The sequence below is a fragment of the Oncorhynchus keta genome, chromosome 17 (genome assembly GCF_023373465.1).
Source record: "Oncorhynchus keta strain PuntledgeMale-10-30-2019 chromosome 17, Oket_V2, whole genome shotgun sequence".
Taxonomy (NCBI): domain Eukaryota; kingdom Metazoa; phylum Chordata; class Actinopteri; order Salmoniformes; family Salmonidae; genus Oncorhynchus; species Oncorhynchus keta.
Genome location: NC_068437.1, coordinates 32,285,516 through 32,305,505, shown reverse-complemented (window position 1 = coordinate 32,305,505; position 19,990 = coordinate 32,285,516). Strand labels below are relative to the sequence as shown.

The 19,990-nt window shown below is 49.5% G+C and overlaps 1 protein-coding gene and 2 long non-coding RNA genes across 7 annotated transcripts in view; 2 read left to right on the top strand and 1 right to left on the bottom strand.

The window, feature by feature from the left end:
- LOC118395718 (WW domain-containing oxidoreductase) overlaps positions 1 to 19,990 on the top strand; it is a 432,897-nt gene that overhangs the window by 101,368 nt on the left and 311,539 nt on the right. The gene's annotated exons all lie outside the window — the stretch shown is intronic.
- LOC127908246 (uncharacterized) overlaps positions 1 to 19,990 on the bottom strand; it is a 464,705-nt gene that overhangs the window by 160,195 nt on the left and 284,520 nt on the right. The gene's annotated exons all lie outside the window — the stretch shown is intronic.
- On the top strand, positions 15,268 to 17,714 carry LOC127908247 (uncharacterized). Of its 4 annotated transcripts, none has more exons than XR_008066467.1 (3): positions 15,268 to 15,607; positions 17,360 to 17,426; positions 17,566 to 17,714. It is a non-coding gene; the product is annotated as an uncharacterized LOC127908247 (long non-coding RNA). The 4 variants fall into 4 exon arrangements; XR_008066468.1 differs by lacking the exon at positions 17,360 to 17,426 and adding an exon at positions 16,636 to 16,702; XR_008066469.1 differs by lacking the exon at positions 15,268 to 15,607 and adding an exon at positions 15,889 to 16,174.

Below are 19,990 nucleotides of genomic sequence, written 5' to 3'. Positions count from 1 at the left end.
AAATAGAGGAAGTAATTGTGCAGTCCTTTGCTGAATAGTTCTGTGAGTGCAGATTTGAATCCCTCCTTTTATTTGAATCATCTGCCTTTTACTGCTGCTGCCTGGATCATTTGTTTGCCAACTGGAGAGGGAGGCTCTTGGGTCATTTCAAGCTACGGAGCATCTCTACCTATAAGTTGGTGAGGAAATGACTATTGTTTCCACTAATACAGGATACTTATACTTTATAGTAGTACTTGCGTAGCTTCTTGGAGTATCTGTACTTTACTTTACTATTTATTTAACTTTGATTTTTTTCTCCACTACATTCCTAAAGACAATAATGTACTTTCTACACCGTACATTTTCCCTGACACCCAAAAGTACTCGTTACATTTTGGATGCTTAGCATTTAAACATCCCTGGTCATTCCTACTGCCTCTGATCTGGAGGACTAAACGTACTTCATCTGTAAATGATGTCTGAGTATTAGTTGTGCCCCTGGATATCTGTAAATGATGTCTGAGTATTAGTTGTGCCCCTGGATATCTGTAAATGATGTCTGAGTATTAGTTGTGCCCCTGGATATCTGTAAATGATGTCTGAGTATTAGTTGTGCCCCTGGATATCTGTAAATGATGTCTGAGTATTAGTTGTGCCCCTGGATATCTGTAAATGATGTCTGAGTATTAGTTGTGCCCCTGGATATCTGTAAATGATGTCTGAGTATTAGTTGTGCCCCTGGATATCTGTAAATGATGTCTGAGTATTAGTTGTGCCCCTGGATATCTGTAAATGATGTCTGAGTATTAGTTGTGCCCCTGGATATCTGTAAATGATGTCTGAGTATTAATTGTGCCCCTGGATATCTGTAAATGATGTCTGAGTATTAGTTGTGCCCCTGGATATCTGTAAATGATGTCTGAGTATTAATTGTGCCCCTGGATATCTGTAAATGATGTCTGAGTATTAGTTGTGCCCCTGGATATCTGTACATTTAAAAAATATTAAGAAAATGGTGCCGTCTGGTTTACTTAATATAGGGAATGAGAAATGATTTATACTTTTACATTTGATGCTTCAGTATATTTTACAATTACATTTACTTCAGATACTTACAGAGCATTCGGAAAGTATTCAGACACCTTGATTTTTCCCACATTTTGTTACGTTACAACCTTGTTAAAAAATGTATTAAATCGACGCTACAAATTTGGCGCACCTGTATTTGGGGAGTTTCTCCCATTCTTCTCTGCAGATCGATGTTTGATCGGGTTGAAGTCCGGGCTCTGGCTGGGCCACTCAAGGACATTCAGAGACTTGTCTCGAAGCCACTCCCGAGTTGTCTTGGCTGTGTGCTTAGGGTTGTTGTCCTGTTGGAAGGTGAACCTTTGCCCCAGTCTGAGGTCCTGAGTGCTCTGGAGCAGGTTTTCATCAAGGATCTCTGTACTTTGCTCCGTTCATCTTTGCCTCTATCCTGACTAGTCTCCCAGTCCCTGCTCCTGAAAAACATCCCCACAGCATGATGCTGCCACCACCAAGCTTCACCGTAGGGATGGTGACAGGTTTCCTCCAGACGTGATTCCTGGCATTCAGACCAAAGAGCTCGATCTTTGTTTCATCAGACCAGGGAATCTTGTTTCTCATAGTCTGAGAGCACTTTAGGTGCCTTTTGGCAAACTTCAAGCAGGCTGCCATGTGCCTGTTACTGAGGAGTGGCTTCTGTCTGGCCACTACCATAAAGTCCTGATTGATGGAGTGTTGCAGAGATGGTTGTTCTTCTGGAAGTTTCTCCCATCTCCACAGAGGAACTCTGGAGCTCTGTCAGAGTGACCATCAGGTCCTTGGTCACCTCCCTGACCAAGGCCCTTCTCCCCAGATTGCTCAGTTTGGCCGGGTTTTCATTGAGTGTGTTCTTTTGGTTAGATTATGGTTGGGACAATCTGTTCAGTGTCAGGGTAACATTTACATTATGCTGTGAAATTCCGGTCCAGATTTTACCACGGTCAATTTGCTCTAAATTGCACATTGCTCTTGGTCATGCTGAGATCAAGAAACGAATATCTTTTAAAGGGGAAATTGAAATTGAAAGTTGAGTGATCTTACATGGCTTTCATTATACTGTAGCAAAGTGGAAATTAGAACTTTAGGAGTTAAAAGTTCTATGAATACTTTATTCTATGTTTCTTACGAATCAAGATGAGTGAATACCTTCATCTTCCCCCCCTCTCTCACTCTGAGTATTGTTAGTCAGTGCATGGCAGGGAAGGACAGATGAATCCGTGCGGCCCAGCCCAACTCAATCAACACAGAGCCTGATTACATTAAGATGTGAGACTATAGACAAGCATGACCAACTCTGCAGCGCAACGCACTGTCCTGGGAGATGATAGGCCCTTTTAATGTAGTTACACCTCTACTGAGGAGACAGAGAGATGGAGGGATGAGGTGTCCATCCTGCCTACCACGGCCCGGAGTCTTTCGCTAATTCATTTGTCCCTCTGTTTCCAGGTGAAGGTATCATCTCCCTGTAAATTCAATAAGGCTGCATGAATTTAAACAATAACACAATTTGTTGACAAGGTTTATTCCCTGTCAGACTCTGGTCCACTGACAGTCTGGGGCTGCATGACTCCTGACCTCTTTCTGGGTCATGTGACTCGTCTATTACATTGTTCCAGGAGCTCCTCTGTGGTTCAGGAGAGAGGAGAGGACACATGAAGATAATGCATTTATACAAAACACTATATAACACGTTCTAAGGCCTTATGTGTCCCACAATCAGGTGTTGAACTGCAGTGGCACTAAACCAGGGAAGGGAATAAAGTGGGATCGTGTAACCCAACGAAAGCAAGGAAGAGAGAAAGGAAGAAGGAGAACACACTTGTTCATTGTTATTTCCTGGCTAAAATATTGTGAGAATAGAAAACACTAAGCAGTTTAGATTAGAATGTTCCTAAACAACAGAGTTTAATCAAAGTCCTTCCAGAACTCTACCGATAGCAGAACATTCCCTCATCAAAATACCAATTATGACATTATTCAGATCAAAGACCTCAATGCATCATAATGGCCGTAATTTCATAATTTCTTATTCAATTGTTACCCTTTTTGTTTTTCTGATGCACACACAAAGCAGAGCATGTGTGTTTGTGTTAGATTGCCAGCCCTTAAGTTACTGTGATGACAAAGCATGCACATCTTTTGGAAGATGTAAAAACAGTAGAAACCCACTAATTTGGGACAAAGCAGTCACGTGGCAAAAGAGCACTTAGAATGCATTACTTTGTGTTTTCAGCAAGTGAGCTTATTGCTGACACTCACAAAGAAAAAGTTTGTGTGAAGAGAAGGGGTGTCTTGTAGTTTGTGACTTTTGTTATCTAGCCTAGTGACTTAATCAGCATCTAAAGCTGTGTCTACCATCCGCCCCACCACCAAAGCCCTCTGCAGAATTGCAAAATAAGCTGGGTGTAAATATGTGATTGCTAGTGTTTATTGTGAGATGTGGAATATTATAGAGCAATATGGATCACATTACGACCCTGGTTGTTAAGGTGTTGCTAACACAGAAGACACGCATGCTGGGAAAACCTGCACCGTCGGCAAATATTACGGAGGAAGGAGGGAGAAGGATATAAGGGAGGAGAGGGAGGGAGGGAGATGGAGGGATAAGATGTATGTGAGGAGAGGGAGGTGGAGGGAAAAGATGTATGTGGGGAGAGGGAGATGAGGAGGAGGAGGAGAGGGAGATGTATGTGGGGAGAGGGAGAGGGAGATGTAGAGATAAGATGTATGTGGGGAGAGGGAGATGAGGAGGAGGAGGAGAGGGAGGGAGGGAGATGTATGTGGGGAGAGGGAGAGGGAGATGAGAGGGAGGGAGGGAGATGTATGTGGGGAGAGGGAGAGGGAGATGTAGAGATAAGATGAGGGAGTGGGAGATGAGGAGGAGAAGGTAAGGAGGAGAAGAAGAAGAGGAGGAGGAGATGAAGAGAATAGGAGGAGATGAGGAGGAGAAGATGAAGATATGAGGAGGAGGAGAAGATGATGAGGAGATGAAGAGAATAGGAGGAGATGAGGTGAAGAGGAGAATATGAAGAGGAGGAGATGAGGAGGAGAAGATGAAGATAAGAGGAGGAGATGTAGTGAAGAGGAGAAGATGAAGAGGAGGAGATGAGGAGAAGATGATTTTTTTATTTTTTTATTTTTTGTATTTCACCTTTATTTAACCAGGTAGGCTAGTTGAGAACAGGTTCTCATTTGCAACTGCGACCTGGCCAAGATAAAGCATAGCAGTGTGAACAGACAACACAGAGTTACACATGGAGTAAACAATTAACAAGTCAGTAACACAGAGAAAAAAGGGGAGTCTATATACAATGTGTGCAAAAGGCAAGAAGATGAGAAGAGGAGGAGAAGATGAAGATAAGAATATGAAGAGGAGGAGAAGATGATGAGGCGGAGATGGGGAGAAGAGAAGGAGATGAAGAGGAGTAGATGAGGAGGAGCAGATGAGGAGGAGATGAGGAGGAGGAGGAGATGGGGTGAACAGAAGAGGAAGAGATGAAGAGAAGAGGTGGAGAAGGTGTGTAGAGAAGAGGAGGAGACGGGGTGTAGAGAAGAGGAGGAGATGAAGAGAAGAGGTGGAGAAGGTGTGTAGAGAAGAGGAGGAGATGAAGAGAATAGGTGGAGAAGGTGTGTAGAGAAGAGGAGGAGATGAAGAGAAGAGGTGGAGAAGGTGTGTAGAGAAGAGGAGGAGATGAAGAGAAGAGGTGGAGAAGGTGTGTAGAGAAGAGGAGGAGATGAAGAGAATAGGTGGAGAAGGTGTGTAGAGAAGAGGAGGAGATGGAGAGAATAGGTGGAGAAGGTGTGTAGAGAAGAGGAGGAGATGGAGAGAATAGGTGGAGAAGGTGTGTAGAGAAGAGGAGGAGATGGGGTGTAGAGAAGAGGAGGAGATGGGGTGTAGAGAAGAGGAGGAGATGGGGTGTAGAGAAGAGGAGGAGATGGGGTGTAGAGAAGAGGAGGAGATGGGGTGTAGAGAAGAGGAGGAGATGAGAAGAGGAGGAGATGGGGTGTAGAGAAGAGGAGGAGATGGGGTGTAGAGAAGAGGAGGGAGATGGGGTGTAGAGAAGAGGAGGAGATGGGGTGTAGAGAAGAGGAGGAGATGGGGTGTAGAGAAGAGGAGGAGATGGGGTGTAGAGAAGAGGAGGAGAAGGTGTGTAGAGAAGAGGAGGAGATGGGGTGTAGAGAAGAGGAGGAGATGGGGTGTAGAGAAGAGGAGGAGAAGGTGTGTAGAGAAGAGGAGGAGATGGGGTGTAGAGAAGAGGAGGAGATGGGGTAGAGAAGAGGAGGAGAAGGTGTGTAGAGAAGAGGAGGAGATGGGGTGTAGAGAAGAGGAGGAGATGGGGTGTAGAGAAGAGGAGGAGATGGGGTGTAGAGAAGAGGAGGAGATGGGGTGTAGAGAAGAGGAGGAGAAGGTGTGTAGAGAAGAGGAGGAGATGGGGTGTAGAGAAGAGGAGGAGATGGGGTGTAGAGAAGAGGAGGAGATGGGGTGTAGAGAAGAGGAGGAGATGGGGTGTAGAGAAGAGGAGGAGATGAAGAGAATAGGTGGAGAAGGTGTGTAGAGAAGAGGAGGAGATGGAGAGAATAGGTGGAGAAGGTGTGTAGAGAAGAGGAGGAGATGGGGTGTAGAGAAGAGGAGGAGATGGGGTGTAGAGAAGAGGAGGAGAAGGTGTGTAGAGAAGAGGAGGAGATGAAGAGAATAGGTGGAGAAGGTGTGTAGAGAAGAGGAGGAGATGGAGAGAATAGGTGGAGAAGGTGTGTAGAGAAGAGGAGGAGATGGGGTGTAGAGAAGAGGAGGAGATGGGGTGTAGAGAAGAGGAGGAGATGGGGTGTAGAGAAGAGGAGGAGATGGGGTGTAGAGAAGAGGAGGAGATGGGGTGTAGAGAAGAGGAGGAGATGGGGTGTAGAGAAGAGGAGGAGATGGGGTGTAGAGAAGAGGAGGAGATGAAGAGAATAGGTGGAGAAGAGGAGGAGATGGGGTGTAGAGAAGAGGAGGAGATGGGGTGTAGAGAAGAGGAGGAGATGAAGAGAAGAGGAGGAGATGGGGTGTAGAGAAGAGGAGGAGAAGGTGTGTAGAGAAGAGGAGGAGATGGAGAGAATAGGTGGAGAAGGTGTGTAGAGAAGAGGAGGAGATGGGGTGTAGTGAAGAGGAGGAGATGAAGAGAATAGGTGGAGAAGGTGTGTAGAGAAGAGGAGGAGATGGAGAGAATAGGTGGAGAAGGTGTGTAGAGAAGAGGAGGAGATGGGGTGTAGTGAAGAGGAGGAGATGGGGTGTAGAGAAGAGGAGGAGATGGGGTGTAGAGAAGAGGAGGAGATGAAGTGAAGAGGTGGAGAAGGTGTGTAGAGAAGAGGAGGAGATGGGGTGTAGAGAAGAGGAGGAGATGGGGTGTAGAGAAGAGGAGGAGATGGGGTGTAGAGAAGAGGAGGAGATGGGGTGTAGAGAAGAGGAGGAGATGGAGAGAAGAGGAGGAGATGGGGTGTAGAGAAGAGGAGGAGACGGGGTGTAGAGAAGAGGAGGAGATGGGGTGTAGAGAAGAGGAGGAGAAGGTGTGTAGAGAAGAGGAGGAGATGAAGAGAAGAGGAGGAGATGGGGTGTAGAGAAGAGGAGGAGACGGGGGGTGTAGAGAAGAGGAGGAGATGGGGTGTAGAGAAGAGGAGGAGAAGGGGTGTAGAGAAGAGGAGGAGATGGGGTGTAGAGAAGAGGAGGAGACGGGGTGTAGAGAAGAGGAGGAGATGGGGTGTAGAGAAGAGGAGGAGACGGGGTGTAGAGAAGAGGAGGAGACGGGGTGTAGAGAAGAGGAGGAGACGGGTGTAGAGAAGAGGAGGAGACGGGGTGTAGAGAAGAGGAGGAGATGAAGAGAATAGGTGGAGAAGGTGTGTAGAGAAGAGGAGGAGATGGAGAGAATAGGTGGAGAAGGTGTGTAGAGAAGAGGAGGAGATGAAGAGAAGAGGTGGAGAAGGTGTGTAGAGAAGAGGAGACGGGGTGTAGAGAAGAGGAGGAGATGGGGTGTAGAGAAGAGGAGGAGATGGGGTGTAGAGAAGAGGAGGAGATGGGGTGTAGAGAAGAGGAGGAGATGGGGTGTAGAGAAGAGGAGGAGAAGGTGTGTAGAGAAGAGGAGGAGATGAAGAGAAGAGGTGGAGAAGGTGTGTAGAGAAGAGGAGGAGATGGGGTGTAGAGAAGAGGAGGAGATGGGGTGTAGAGAAGAGGAGGAGAAGGTGTGTAGAGAAGAGGAGGAGATGGGGTGTAGAGAAGAGGAGGAGATGAAGAGAAGAGGAGGAGATGGGGTGTAGAGAAGAGGAGGAGATGGGGTGTAGAGAAGAGGAGGAGAAGGTGTGTAGAGAATAGGTGGAGAAGGTGTGTAGAGAAGAGGAGGAGATGGGGTGTAGAGAAGAGGAGGAGATGGGGTGTAGAGAAGAGGAGGAGATGGGGTGTAGAGAAGAGGAGGAGATGGGGTGTAGAGAAGAGGAGGAGATGAAGAGAAGAGGAGGAGATGGGGTGTAGAGAAGAGGAGGAGATGGGGTGTAGAGAAGAGGAGGAGATGGGGTGTAGAGAAGAGGAGGAGAAGGTGTGTAGAGAAGAGGAGGAGATGGGGTGTAGAGAAGAGGAGGAGAAGGTGTGTAGAGAATAGGTGGAGAAGGTGTGTAGAGAAGAGGAGGAGATGGGGTGTAGAGAAGAGGAGGAGATGGGGTGTAGAGAAGAGGAGGAGATGGGGTGTAGAGAAGAGGAGGAGATGGGGTGTAGAGAAGAGGAGGAGATGGGGTGTAGAGAAGAGGAGGAGATGGGGTGTAGAGAAGAGGAGGAGATGGGGTGTAGAGAAGAGGAGGAGATGGGGTGTAGAGAAGAGGAGGAGAAGGTGTGTAGAGAATAGGTGGAGAAGAGGAGGAGATGGGGTGTAGAGAAGAGGTGGAGAAGGTGTGTAGAGAAGAGGAGGAGATGGGGTGTAGAGAAGAGGAGGAGATGGGGTGTAGAGAAGAGGAGGAGATGGGGTGTAGAGAAGAGGAGGAGAAGGTGTGTAGAGAATAGGTGGAGAAGGTGTGTAGAGAAGAGGAGGAGATGGGGTGTAGAGAAGAGGAGGAGATGGGGTGTAGAGAAGAGGAGGAGATGGGGTGTAGAGAAGAGGAGGAGATGGGGTGTAGAGAAGAGGAGGAGATGGGGTGTAGAGAAGAGGAGGAGAAGGTGTGTAGAGAATAGGTGGAGAAGGTGTGTAGAGAAGAGGAGGAGATGGGGTGTAGAGAAGAGGAGGAGATGGGGTGTAGAGAAGAGGAGGAGATGGGGTGTAGAGAAGAGGAGGAGATGGGGTGTAGAGAAGAGGAGGAGACGGGGTGTAGAGAAGAGGAGGAGAAGGTGTGTAGAGAAGAGGAGGAGATGAAGAGAATAGGTGGAGAAGGTGTGTAGAGAAGAGGAGGAGATGGGGTGTAGAGAAGAGGAGGAGAAGGTGTGTAGAGAAGAGGAGGAGATGAAGAGAAGAGGAGGAGATGGGGTGTAGTGAAGAGGAGGAGATGGGGTGTAGAGAAGAGGAGGAGATGGGGTGTAGAGAAGAGGAGGAGATGAAGTGAAGAGTGGAGAAGGTGTGTAGAGAAGAGGAGGAGATGGGGTGTAGTGAAGAGGAGGAGATGGGGTGTAGAGAAGAGGAGGAGATGGGGTGTAGAGAAGAGGAGGAGATGAAGTGAAGAGGTGGAGAAGGTGTGTAGAGAAGAGGAGGAGATGGGGTGTAGAGAAGAGGAGGAGATGGGGTGTAGAGAAGAGGAGGAGATGGGGTGTAGAGAAGAGGAGGAGATGGGGTGTAGAGAAGAGGAGATGGGGTGTAGAGAAGAGGAGGAGATGGGGTGTAGAGAAGAGGAGGAGATGGGGTGTAGAGAAGAGGAGGAGATGGGGTGTAGAGAAGAGGAGGAGATGGGGTGTAGAGAAGAGGAGATGGGGTGTAGAGAAGATGGAGATGGGGTGTAGAGAAGAGGAGGAGATGAAGAGAAGAGGTGGAGAAGGTGTGTAGAGAAGAGGAGGAGATGGAGAGAATAGGTGGAGAAGGTGTGTAGAGAAGAGGAGGAGATGGAGAGAAGAGGTGGAGAAGGTGTGTAGAGAAGAGGAGGAGATGGGGTGTAGAGAAGAGGAGGAGATGAAGAGAATAGGTGGAGAAGGTGTGTAGAGAAGAGGAGGAGATGGAGAGAATAGGTGGAGAAGGTGTGTAGAGAAGAGGAGGAGATGGGGTGTAGAGAAGAGGAGGAGAAGGTGTGTAGAGAAGAGGAGGAGATGAAGAGAATAGGTGGAGAAGGTGTGTAGAGAAGAGGAGGAGATGGAGAGAATAGGTGGAGAAGGTGTGTAGAGAAGAGGAGGAGATGGGGTGTAGAGAAGAGGAGGAGATGGGGTGTAGAGAAGAGGAGGAGATGGGGTGTAGAGAAGAGGAGGAGATGAAGAGAATAGGTGGAGAAGGTGTGTAGAGAAGAGGAGGAGATGGAGAGAATAGGTGGAGAAGGTGTGTAGAGAAGAGGAGGAGATGGAGAGAATAGGTGGAGAAGGTGTGTAGAGAAGAGGAGGAGATGGGGTGTAGTGAAGAGGAGGAGATGGGGTGTAGAGAAGAGGAGGAGATGGGGTGTAGAGAAGAGGAGGAGATGAAGTGAAGAGGTGGAGAAGGTGTGTAGAGAAGAGGAGGAGATGGGGTGTAGAGAAGAGGAGGAGATGGGGTGTAGAGAAGAGGAGGAGATGGGGTGTAGAGAAGAGGAGGAGATGGGGTGTAGAGAAGAGGAGGAGATGGGGTGTAGAGAAGAGGAGGAGATGGGGTGTAGAGAAGAGGAGGAGATGGGGTGTAGAGAAGAGGAGGAGATGGGGTGTAGAGAAGAGGAGGAGATGGGGTGTAGAGAAGAGGAGGAGAAGGTGTGTAGAGAAGAGGAGGAGATGGAGAGAATAGGTGGAGAAGGTGTGTAGAGAAGAGGAGGAGATGGGGTGTAGTGAAGAGGAGGAGATGAAGAGAATAGGTGGAGAAGGTGTGTAGAGAAGAGGAGGAGATGGAGAGAATAGGTGGAGAAGGTGTGTAGAGAAGAGGAGGAGATGGGGTGTAGTGAAGAGGAGGAGATGGGGTGTAGAGAAGAGGAGGAGATGGGGTGTAGAGAAGAGGAGGAGATGAAGTGAAGAGGTGGAGAAGGTGTGTAGAGAAGAGGAGGAGATGGGGTGTAGAGAAGAGGAGGAGATGGGGTGTAGAGAAGAGGAGGAGATGGGGTGTAGAGAAGAGGAGGAGATGGGGTGTAGAGAAGAGGAGGAGATGGGGTGTAGAGAAGAGGAGGAGACGGGGTGTAGAGAAGAGGAGGAGATGGGGTGTAGAGAAGAGGAGGAGAAGGTGTGTAGAGAAGAGGAGGAGATGGGGTGTAGAGAAGAGGAGGAGACGGGGTGTAGAGAAGAGGAGGAGATGGGGTGTAGAGAAGAGGAGGAGATGGGGTGTAGAGAAGAGGAGGAGACGGGGTGTAGAGAAGAGGAGGAGACGGGGTGTAGAGAAGAGGAGGAGACGGGGTGTAGAGAAGAGGAGGAGATGAAGAGAATAGGTGGAGAAGGTGTGTAGAGAAGAGGAGGAGATGGAGAGAATAGGTGGAGAAGGTGTGTAGAGAAGAGGAGGAGATGAAGAGAAGAGGTGGAGAAGGTGTGTAGAGAAGAGGAGGAGACGGGGTGTAGAGAAGAGGAGGAGACGGGGTGTAGAGAAGAGGAGGAGATGGGGTGTAGAGAAGAGGAGGAGATGGGGTGTAGAGAAGAGGAGGAGAAGGTGTGTAGAGAAGAGGAGGAGATGAAGAGAAGAGGTGGAGAAGGTGTGTAGAGAAGAGGAGGAGATGGGGTGTAGAGAAGAGGAGGAGATGGGGTGTAGAGAAGAGGAGGAGAAGGTGTGTAGAGAAGAGGAGGAGATGGGGTGTAGAGAAGAGGAGGAGATGAAGAGAAGAGGAGGAGATGGGGTGTAGAGAAGAGGAGGAGATGGGGTGTAGAGAAGAGGAGGAGAAGGTGTGTAGAGAATAGGTGGAGAAGGTGTGTAGAGAAGAGGAGGAGATGGGGTGTAGAGAAGAGGAGGAGATGGGGTGTAGAGAAGAGGAGGAGATGGGGTGTAGAGAAGAGGAGGAGATGGGGTGTAGAGAAGAGGAGGAGATGAAGAGAAGAGGAGGAGATGGGGTGTAGAGAAGAGGAGGAGATGGGGTGTAGAGAAGAGGAGGAGAAGGTGTGTAGAGAATAGGTGGAGAAGGTGTGTAGAGAAGAGGAGGAGATGGGGTGTAGAGAAGAGGAGGAGATGGGGTGTAGAGAAGAGGAGGAGATGGGGTGTAGAGAAGAGGAGGAGATGGGGTGTAGAGAAGAGGAGGAGACGGGGTGTAGAGAAGAGGAGGAGAAGGTGTGTAGAGAAGAGGAGGAGATGAAGAGAATAGGTGGAGAAGGTGTGTAGAGAAGAGGAGGAGATGGGGTGTAGAGAAGAGGAGGAGAAGGTGTGTAGAGAAGAGGAGGAGATGAAGAGAAGAGGAGGAGATGGGGTGTAGTGAAGAGGAGGAGATGGGGTGTAGAGAAGAGGAGGAGATGGGGTGTAGAGAAGAGGAGGAGATGAAGTGAAGAGGTGGAGAAGGTGTGTAGAGAAGAGGAGGAGATGGGGTGTAGTGAAGAGGAGGAGATGGGGTGTAGAGAAGAGGAGGAGATGGGGTGTAGAGAAGAGGAGGAGATGAAGTGAAGAGGTGGAGAAGGTGTGTAGAGAAGAGGAGGAGAAGGTGTGTAGAGAAGAGGAGGAGATGGGGTGTAGAGAAGAGGAGGAGATGGGGTGTAGAGAAGAGGAGGAGATGGGGTGTAGAGAAGAGGAGGAGATGGGGTGTAGAGAAGAGGAGGAGATGGGGTGTAGAGAAGAGGAGGAGATGGGGTGTAGAGAAGAGGTGGAGAAGGTGTGTGGAGAAGAGGAGGAGATGGGGTGTAGAGAAGAGGAGGAGATGGGGTGTAGAGAAGAGGTGGAGAAGGTGTGTGGAGAAGAGGAGGAGATGGGGTGTAGAGAAGAGGAGGAGATGGGGTGTAGAGAAGAGGAGGAGATGGGGTGTAGAGAAGAGGAGGAGATGGGGTGTAGAGAAGAGGAGGAGATGGGGTGTAGAGAAGAGGAGGAGAAGGTGTGTAGAGAAGAGGAGGAGATGGGGTGTAGAGAAGAGGAGGAGATGGGGTGTAGAGAAGAGGAGGAGATGGGGTGTAGAGAAGAGGAGGAGAAGGTGTGTAGAGAAGAGGAGGAGACGGGGTGTAGAGAAGAGGAGGAGATGGGGTGTAGAGAAGAGGAGGAGACGGGGTGTAGAGAAGAGGAGGAGAAGGTGTGTAGAGAAGAGGAGGAGATGGGGTGTAGAGAAGAGGAGGAGATGGGGTGTAGAGAAGAGGAGGAGATGGGGTGTAGAGAAGAGGAGGAGACGGGGTGTAGAGAAGAGGAGGAGATGGGGTGTAGAGAAGAGGAGGAGATGGGGTGTAGAGAAGAGGAGGAGATGGGGTGTAGAGAAGAGGAGGAGAAGGTGTGTAGAGAAGAGGAGGAGATGGGGTGTAGAGAAGAGGAGGAGACGGGGTGTAGAGAAGAGGAGGAGATGGGGTGTAGAGAAGAGGAGGAGATGGGGTGTAGAGAAGAGGAGGAGATGGGGTGTAGAGAAGAGGAGGAGATGGGGTGTAGAGAAGAGGAGGAGATGAAGAGAAGAGGTGGAGAAGGTGTGTAGAGAAGAGGAGGAGATGGAGAGAATAGGTGGAGAAGGTGTGTAGAGAAGAGGAGGAGATGAAGAGAAGAGGTGGAGAAGGTGTGTAGAGAAGAGGAGGAGACGGGGTGTAGAGAAGAGGAGGAGATGGAGAGAATAGGTGGAGAAGGTGTGTAGAGAAGAGGAGGAGATGAAGAGAAGAGGTGGAGAAGGTGTGTAGAGAAGAGGAGGAGATGGAGAGAATAGGTGGAGAAGGTGTGTAGAGAAGAGGAGGAGATGAAGAGAAGAGGTGGAGAAGGTGTGTAGAGAAGAGGAGGAGATGAAGAGAAGAGGTGGAGAAGGTGTGTAGAGAAGAGGAGGAGATGGAGAGAATAGGTGGAGAAGGTGTGTAGAGAAGAGGAGGAGATGAAGAGAAGAGGTGGAGAAGGTGTGTAGAGAAGAGGAGGAGACGGGGTGTAGAGAAGAGGAGGAGATGGGGTGTAGAGAAGAGGAGGAGATGGGGTGTAGAGAAGAGGAGGAGAAGGTGTGTAGAGAAGAGGAGGAGATGGAGAGAATAGGTGGAGAAGGTGTGTAGAGAAGAGGAGGAGATGAAGAGAAGAGGTGGAGAAGGTGTGTAGAGAAGAGGAGGAGATGGAGAGAATAGGTGGAGAAGGTGTGTAGAGAAGAGGAGGAGATGAAGAGAAGAGGTGGAGAAGGTGTGTAGAGAAGAGGAGGAGACGGGTGTAGAGAAGAGGAGGAGATGGGGTGTAGAAGAGGAGGAGAAGGAGAGAAGATAGGAGATGGGGTGTAGAGAAGAGGAGGAGATGGGGTGTAGAGAAGAGGAGGAGATGAAGAGAAGAGGTGGAGAAGGTGTGTAGAGAAGAGGAGGAGACGGGGTGTAGAGAAGAGGAGGAGATGGGGTGTAGAGAAGAGGAGGAGATGGGGTGTAGAGAAGAGGAGGAGATGGGGTGTAGAGAAGAGGAGGAGAAGGTGTGTAGAGAAGAGGAGGAGAAGGTGTGTAGAGAAGAGGAGGAGATGGGGTGTAGAGAAGAGGAGGAGATGGGGTGTAGAGAAGAGGAGGAGGAGATGGGGTGTAGAGAAGAGGAGGAGATGGGGTGTAGAGAAGAGGAGGAGATGGGGTGTAGAGAAGAGGAGGAGATGGGGTGTAGAGAAGAGGAGGAGATGGGGTGTAGAGAAGAGGAGGAGATGGGGTGTAGAGAAGAGGAGGAGAAGGTGTGTAGAGAAGAGGAGGAGATGGGGTGTAGAGAAGAGGAGGAGATGGGGTGTAGAGAAGAGGAGGAGATGGGGTGTAGAGAAGAGGAGGAGAAGGTGTGTAGAGAAGAGGAGGAGATGGGGTGTAGAGAAGAGGAGGAGAAGGTGTGTAGAGAAGAGGAGGAGACGGGGTGTAGAGAAGAGGAGGAGATGAAGAGAAGAGGAGGAGATGGGGTGTAGAGAAGAGGAGAGACGGGTGTAGAGAAGAGGAGGAGATGAAGAGAAGAGGAGGAGATGGGGTGTAGAGAAGAGGAGGGGGTGTAGAGAAGAGGAGGAGATGAAGAGAAGAGGAGAGATGGGGTGTAGAGAAGAGGAGGAGATGGGGTGTAGAGAAGAGGAGGAGATGGGGTGTAGAGAAGAGGAGGAGATGGGGTGTAGAGAAGAGGAGGAGATGGGGTGTAGAGAAGAGGAGGAGAAGGTGTGTAGAGAAGAGGAGGAGACGGGGTGTAGAGAAGAGGAGGAGATGAAGAGAAGAGGTGGAGATGGGGTGTAGAGAAGAGGAGGAGACGGGGTGTAGAGAAGAGGAGGAGATGAAGAGAAGAGGAGGAGATGGGGTGTAGAGAAGAGGAGGAGATGGGGTGTAGAGAAGAGGAGGAGAAGGTGTGTAGAGAAGAGGAGGAGACGGGGTGTAGAGAAGAGGAGGAGATGAAGAGAAGAGGAGGAGATGGGGTGTAGAGAAGAGGAGGAGATGGGGTGTAGAGAAGAGGAGGAGAAGGTGTGTAGAGAAGAGGAGGAGATGAAGAGAAGAGGAGGAGATGGGGTGTAGAGAAGAGGAGGAGATGGGGTGTAGAGAATAGGAGGAGATGGGGTGTAGAGAAGAGGAGGAGAAGGTGTGTAGAGAAGAGGAGGAGATGAAGAGAAGAGGAGGAGATGGGGTGTAGAGAAGAGGAGGAGATGGGGTGTAGAGAAGAGGAGGAGATGGGGTGTAGAGAAGAGGAGGAGATGGGGTGTAGAGAAGAGGAGGAGATGGGGTGTAGAGAAGAGGAGGAGATGGGGTGTAGAGAAGAGGAGGAGATGGGGTGTAGAGAAGAGGAGGAGATGGGGTGTAGAGAAGAGGAGGAGATGGGGTGAAGAGAAGAGGAGGAGATGGGGTGTAGAGAAGAGGAGGAGATGGGGTGTAGAGAAGAGGAGGAGAAGGTGTGTAGAGAAGAGGAGGAGATGAAGAGAAGAGGTGGAGAAGGTGTGTAGAGAAGAGGAGGAGATGGGGTGTAGAGAAGAGGAGGAGATGGGGTGTAGAGAAGAGGAGGAGATGGGGTGAAGAGAAGAGGAGGAGATGGGGTGTAGAGAAGAGGAGGAGATGGGGTGTAGAGAAGAGGAGGAGATGGGGTGTAGAGAAGAGGAGGAGATGGGGTGTAGAGAAGAGGAGGAGAAGGTGTGTAGAGAAGAGGAGGAGATGGGGTGTAGAGAAGAGGAGGAGATGGGGTGTAGAGAAGAGGAGGAGATGGGGTGTAGAGAAGAGGAGGAGATGGGGTGTAGAGAAGAGGAGGAGAAGGTGTGTAGAGAAGAGGAGGAGATGGGGTGTAGAGAAGAGGAGGAGATGGGGTGTAGAGAAGAGGAGGAGATGGGGTGTAGAGAAGAGGAGGAGATGGGGTGTAGAGAAGAGGAGGAGATGGGGTGTAGAGAAGAGGAGGAGATGGGGTGTAGAGAAGAGGAGGAGAAGGTGTGTGGAGAAGAGGAGGAGATGGGGTGTAGAGAAGAGGAGGAGATGGGGTGTAGAGAAGAGGAGGAGATGGGGTGTAGAGAAGAGGAGGAGATGGGGTGTAGAGAAGAGGAGGAGATGAAGAGAATAGGTGGAGAAGAGGAGGAGATGGGGTGTAGAGAAGAGGAGGAGATGGGGTGTAGAGAAGAGGAGGAGATGGGGTGTAGAGAAGAGGAGGAGATGAAGAGAAGAGGAGGAGAAGGTGTGTAGAGAAGAGGAGGAGATGGAGAGAATAGGTGGAGAAGGTGTGTGGAGAAGAGGAGGAGATGGGGTGTAGAGAAGAGGAGGAGATGGGGTGTAGAGAAGAGGAGGAGATGGGGTGTAGAGAAGAGGAGGAGAAGGTGTGTAGAGAAGAGGAGGAGATGAAGAGAAGAGGTGGAGAAGGTGTGTAGAGAAGAGGAGGAGATGGGGTGTAGAGAAGAGGAGGAGATGGGGTGTAGAGAAGAGGAGGAGATGGGGTGTAGAGAAGAGGAGGAGATGGGGTGTAGAGAAGAGGAGGAGATGGGGTGTAGAGAAGAGGAGGAGAAGGTGTGTGGAGAAGAGGAGGAGATGGGGTGTAGAGAAGAGGAGGAGATGGGGTGTAGAGAAGAGGAGGAGATGAAGAGAATAGGTGGAGAAGAGGAGGAGATGGGGTGTAGAGAAGAGGAGGAGATGGGGTGTAGAGAAGAGGAGGAGATGGGGTGTAGAGAAGAGGAGGAGATGAAGAGAAGAGGAGGAGAAGGTGTGTAGAGAAGAGGAGGAGATGGAGAGAATAGGTGGAGAAGGTGTGTGGAGAAGAGGAGGAGATGGGGTGTAGAGAAGAGGAGGAGATGGGGTGTAGAGAAGAGGAGGAGATGAAGAGAAGAGGAGGAGAAGGTGTGTAGAGAAGAGGAGGAGATGGAGAGAATAGGTGGAGAAGGTGTGTAGAGAAGAGGAGGAGATGGGGTGTAGAGAAGAGGAGGAGAAGGTGTGTAGAGAAGAGGAGGAGATGAAGAGAAGAGGTGGAGAAGGTGTGTAGAGAAGAGGAGGAGATGGGGTGTAGAGAAGAGGAGGAGATGGAGAGAATAGGTGGAGAAGGTGTGTAGAGAAGAGGAGGAGATGGGGTGTAGAGAAGAGGAGGAGATGGGGTGTAGAGAAGAGGTGGAGAAGGTGTGTGGAGAAGAGGAGGAGATGGGGTGTAGAGAAGAGGAGGAGATGGGGTGTAGAGAAGAGGAGGAGATGGGGTGTAGAGAAGAGGAGGAGATGGGGTGTAGAGAAGAGGAGGAGATGGGGTGTAGAGAAGAGGAGGAGATGGGGTGTAGAGAAGAGGAGGAGAAGGTGTGTAGAGAAGAGGAGGAGATGAAGAGAAGAGGTGGAGAAGGTGTGTAGAGAAGAGGAGGAGACGGGGTGTAGAGAAGAGGAGGAGATGGGGTGTAGAGAAGAGGAGGAGATGGGGTGTAGAGAAGAGGAGGAGAAGGTGTGTAGAGAAGAGGAGGAGACGGGGTGTAGAGAAGAGGAGGAGACGGGGTGTAGAGAAGAGGAGGAGATGGGGTGTAGAGAAGAGGAGGAGATGGGGTGTAGAGAAGAGGAGGAGATGGGGTGTAGAGAAGAGGAGGAGATGGGGTGTAGAGAAGAGGAGGAGATGGGGTGTAGAGAAGAGGAGGAGAAGGTGTGTAGAGAAGAGGAGGAGATGGAGAGAAGAGGTGGAGAAGGTGTGTAGAGAAGAGGAGGAGATGGAGAGAATAGGTGGAGAAGGTGTGTAGAGAAGAGGAGGAGATGGGGTGTAGAGAAGAGGAGGAGATGGAGAGAATAGGTGGAGAAGGTGTGTAGAGAAGAGGAGGAGATGGGGTGTAGAGAAGAGGTGGAGAAGGTGTGTAGAGAAGAGGAGGAGATGAAGAGAAGAGGTGGAGAAGGTGTGTAGAGAAGAGGAGGAGATGGGGTGTAGAGAAGAGGTGGAGAAGGTGTGTAGAGAAGAGGAGGAGATGAAGAGAAGAGGTGGAGAAGGTGTGTAGAGAAGAGGAGGAGATGGGGTGTAGAGAAGAGGAGGAGATGGAGAGAATAGGTGGAGAAGGTGTGTAGAGAAGAGGAGGAGATGGGGTGTAGAGAAGAGGAGGAGATGGGGTGTAGAGAAGAGGAGGAGACGGGGTGTAGAGAAGAGGAGGAGATGGGGTGTAGAGAAGAGGAGGAGATGGAGAGAATAGGTGGAGAAGGTGTGTAGAGAAGAGGAGGAGATGGTGTGTAGAGAAGAGGAGGAGATGGGGTGTAGAGAAGAGGAGGAGATGGGGTGTAGAGAAGAGGAGGAGATGGGGTGTAGAGAAGAGGAGGAGACGGGGTGTAGAGAAGAGGAGGAGACGGGGTGTAGAGAAGAGGAGGAGATGGGGTGTAGAGAAGAGGAGGAGATGGGGTGTAGAGAAGAGGAGGAGACGGGGTGTAGAGAAGAGGAGGAGACGGGGTGTAGAGAAGAGGAGGAGATGGGGTGTAGAGAAGAGGAGGAGACGGGGTGTAGAGAAGAGGAGGAGATGGGGTGTAGAGAAGAGGAGGAGATGGGGTGTAGAGAAGAGGAGGAGATGGGGTGTAGAGAAGAGGAGGAGATGGGGTGTAGAGAAGAGGAGGAGAAGGTGTGTAGAGAAGAGGAGGAGATGGGGTGTAGAGAAGAGGAGGAGATGGGGTGTAGAGAAGAGGAGGAGATGGGGTGTAGAGAAGAGGAGGAGATGGGGTGTAGAGAAGAGGAGGAGAAGGTGTGTGGAGAAGAGGAGGAGATGGGGTGTAGAGAAGAGGAGGAGATGGGGTGTAGAGAAGAGGAGGAGATGGGGTGTAGAGAAGAGGAGGAGACGGGGTGTAGAGAAGAGGAGGAGACGGGGTGTAGAGAAGAGGAGGAGATGGGGTGTAGAGAAGAGGAGGAGATGGGGTGTAGAGAAGAGGAGGAGATGGGGTGTAGAGAAGAGGAGGAGATGGGGTGTAGAGAAGAGGAGGAGAAGGTGTGTAGAGAAGAGGAGGAGATGAAGAGAAGAGGTGGAGAAGGTGTGTAGAGAAGAGGAGGAGATGGGGTGTAGAGAAGAGGAGGAGATGGAGAGAATAGGTGGAGAAGGTGTGTAGAGAAGAGGAGGAGATGGAGAGAATAGGTGGAGAAGGTGTGTAGAGAAGAGGAGGAGATGAAGAGAAGAGGTGGAGAAGGTGTGTAGAGAAGAGGAGGAGATGTGGTGTAGAGAAGAGGAGGAGATGGTGTGTGGAGAAGAGGAGGAGATGAAGAGAATAGGAGGAGAATATGATGAGGAGGAGATGAAGAGAAGAGGAGGAGGAGATGAAGAGGAGGAGAGGAGATGAAGAGAATAGGAGGAGAAGATGATGGTGAGGAGGAGATGAAGAGGAGGAGAGAAAAGAGTGTCTCTGGATGTCTGGATGATAATAATAGCACCTTATTTCATTCTCCATCACTTTCTGATGTAAATCTAATGCTGCACTGAAGTAGAAAGAGAAATATGCTAGTGGGATGAGAGAAGGAGGAGAGGGCGAGTTGAATTTAATAGAGAGGAATGAAGGTCTATGTGGCCGTCCTATAATGATTTTTTTAGACACATACAACTTCAGTGAGCTCCAAAAGTATTGTAACAGTGACACTTTTTTGTTGTTGTTTTGGCTCTGTACTTCAGCACTTTGGATTTGAAATAATACACTTACTATGAGGTTAAAGTGCAGACTGTCAGCTTTAATTTGAGGGTATTTTTTATCCACATCCAGGAAGTTTTAGTGCACAAATATCATACTCCCCCCCCAAAATGCTAACCTCCCCTGTTATTGTCATGGTTATATGTTAGCATGTCATGGAGGTATGATATAAAATGCTAACCTCCCCTGTTATTGTCATGGTTATATGTTAGCATGTCATGGGGGTATAATATAAAATGCTAACCTCCCCCGTTATTGTCATGGTTATAGGTTAGCATGTCATGGGGGTATGATATAAAATGCTAACCTCCCCTGTTATTGTCATGGTTATAGGTTAGCATGTCATGGAGGTATGATATAAAATGCTAACCTCCCCTGTTATTGTCATGGTTATATGTTAGCATGTCATGGAGGTATGATATAAAATGCTAACCTCCCCCGTTATTGTCATGGTTATATGTTAGCATGTCATGGGGGTATAATATAAAATGCTAACCTCCCCCGTTATTGTCATGGTTATAGGTTAGCATGTCATGGGGGTATGATATAAAATGCTAACCTCCCCTGTTATTGTCATGGTTATAGGTTAGCATGTCATGGGGGTATGATATAAAATGCTAACCTCCCCTGTTATTGTCATGGTTATATGTTAGCATGTCATGGGGGTATGATATGAAATGCTAACCTCCCCTGTTATTGTCATGGTTATATGTTAGCATG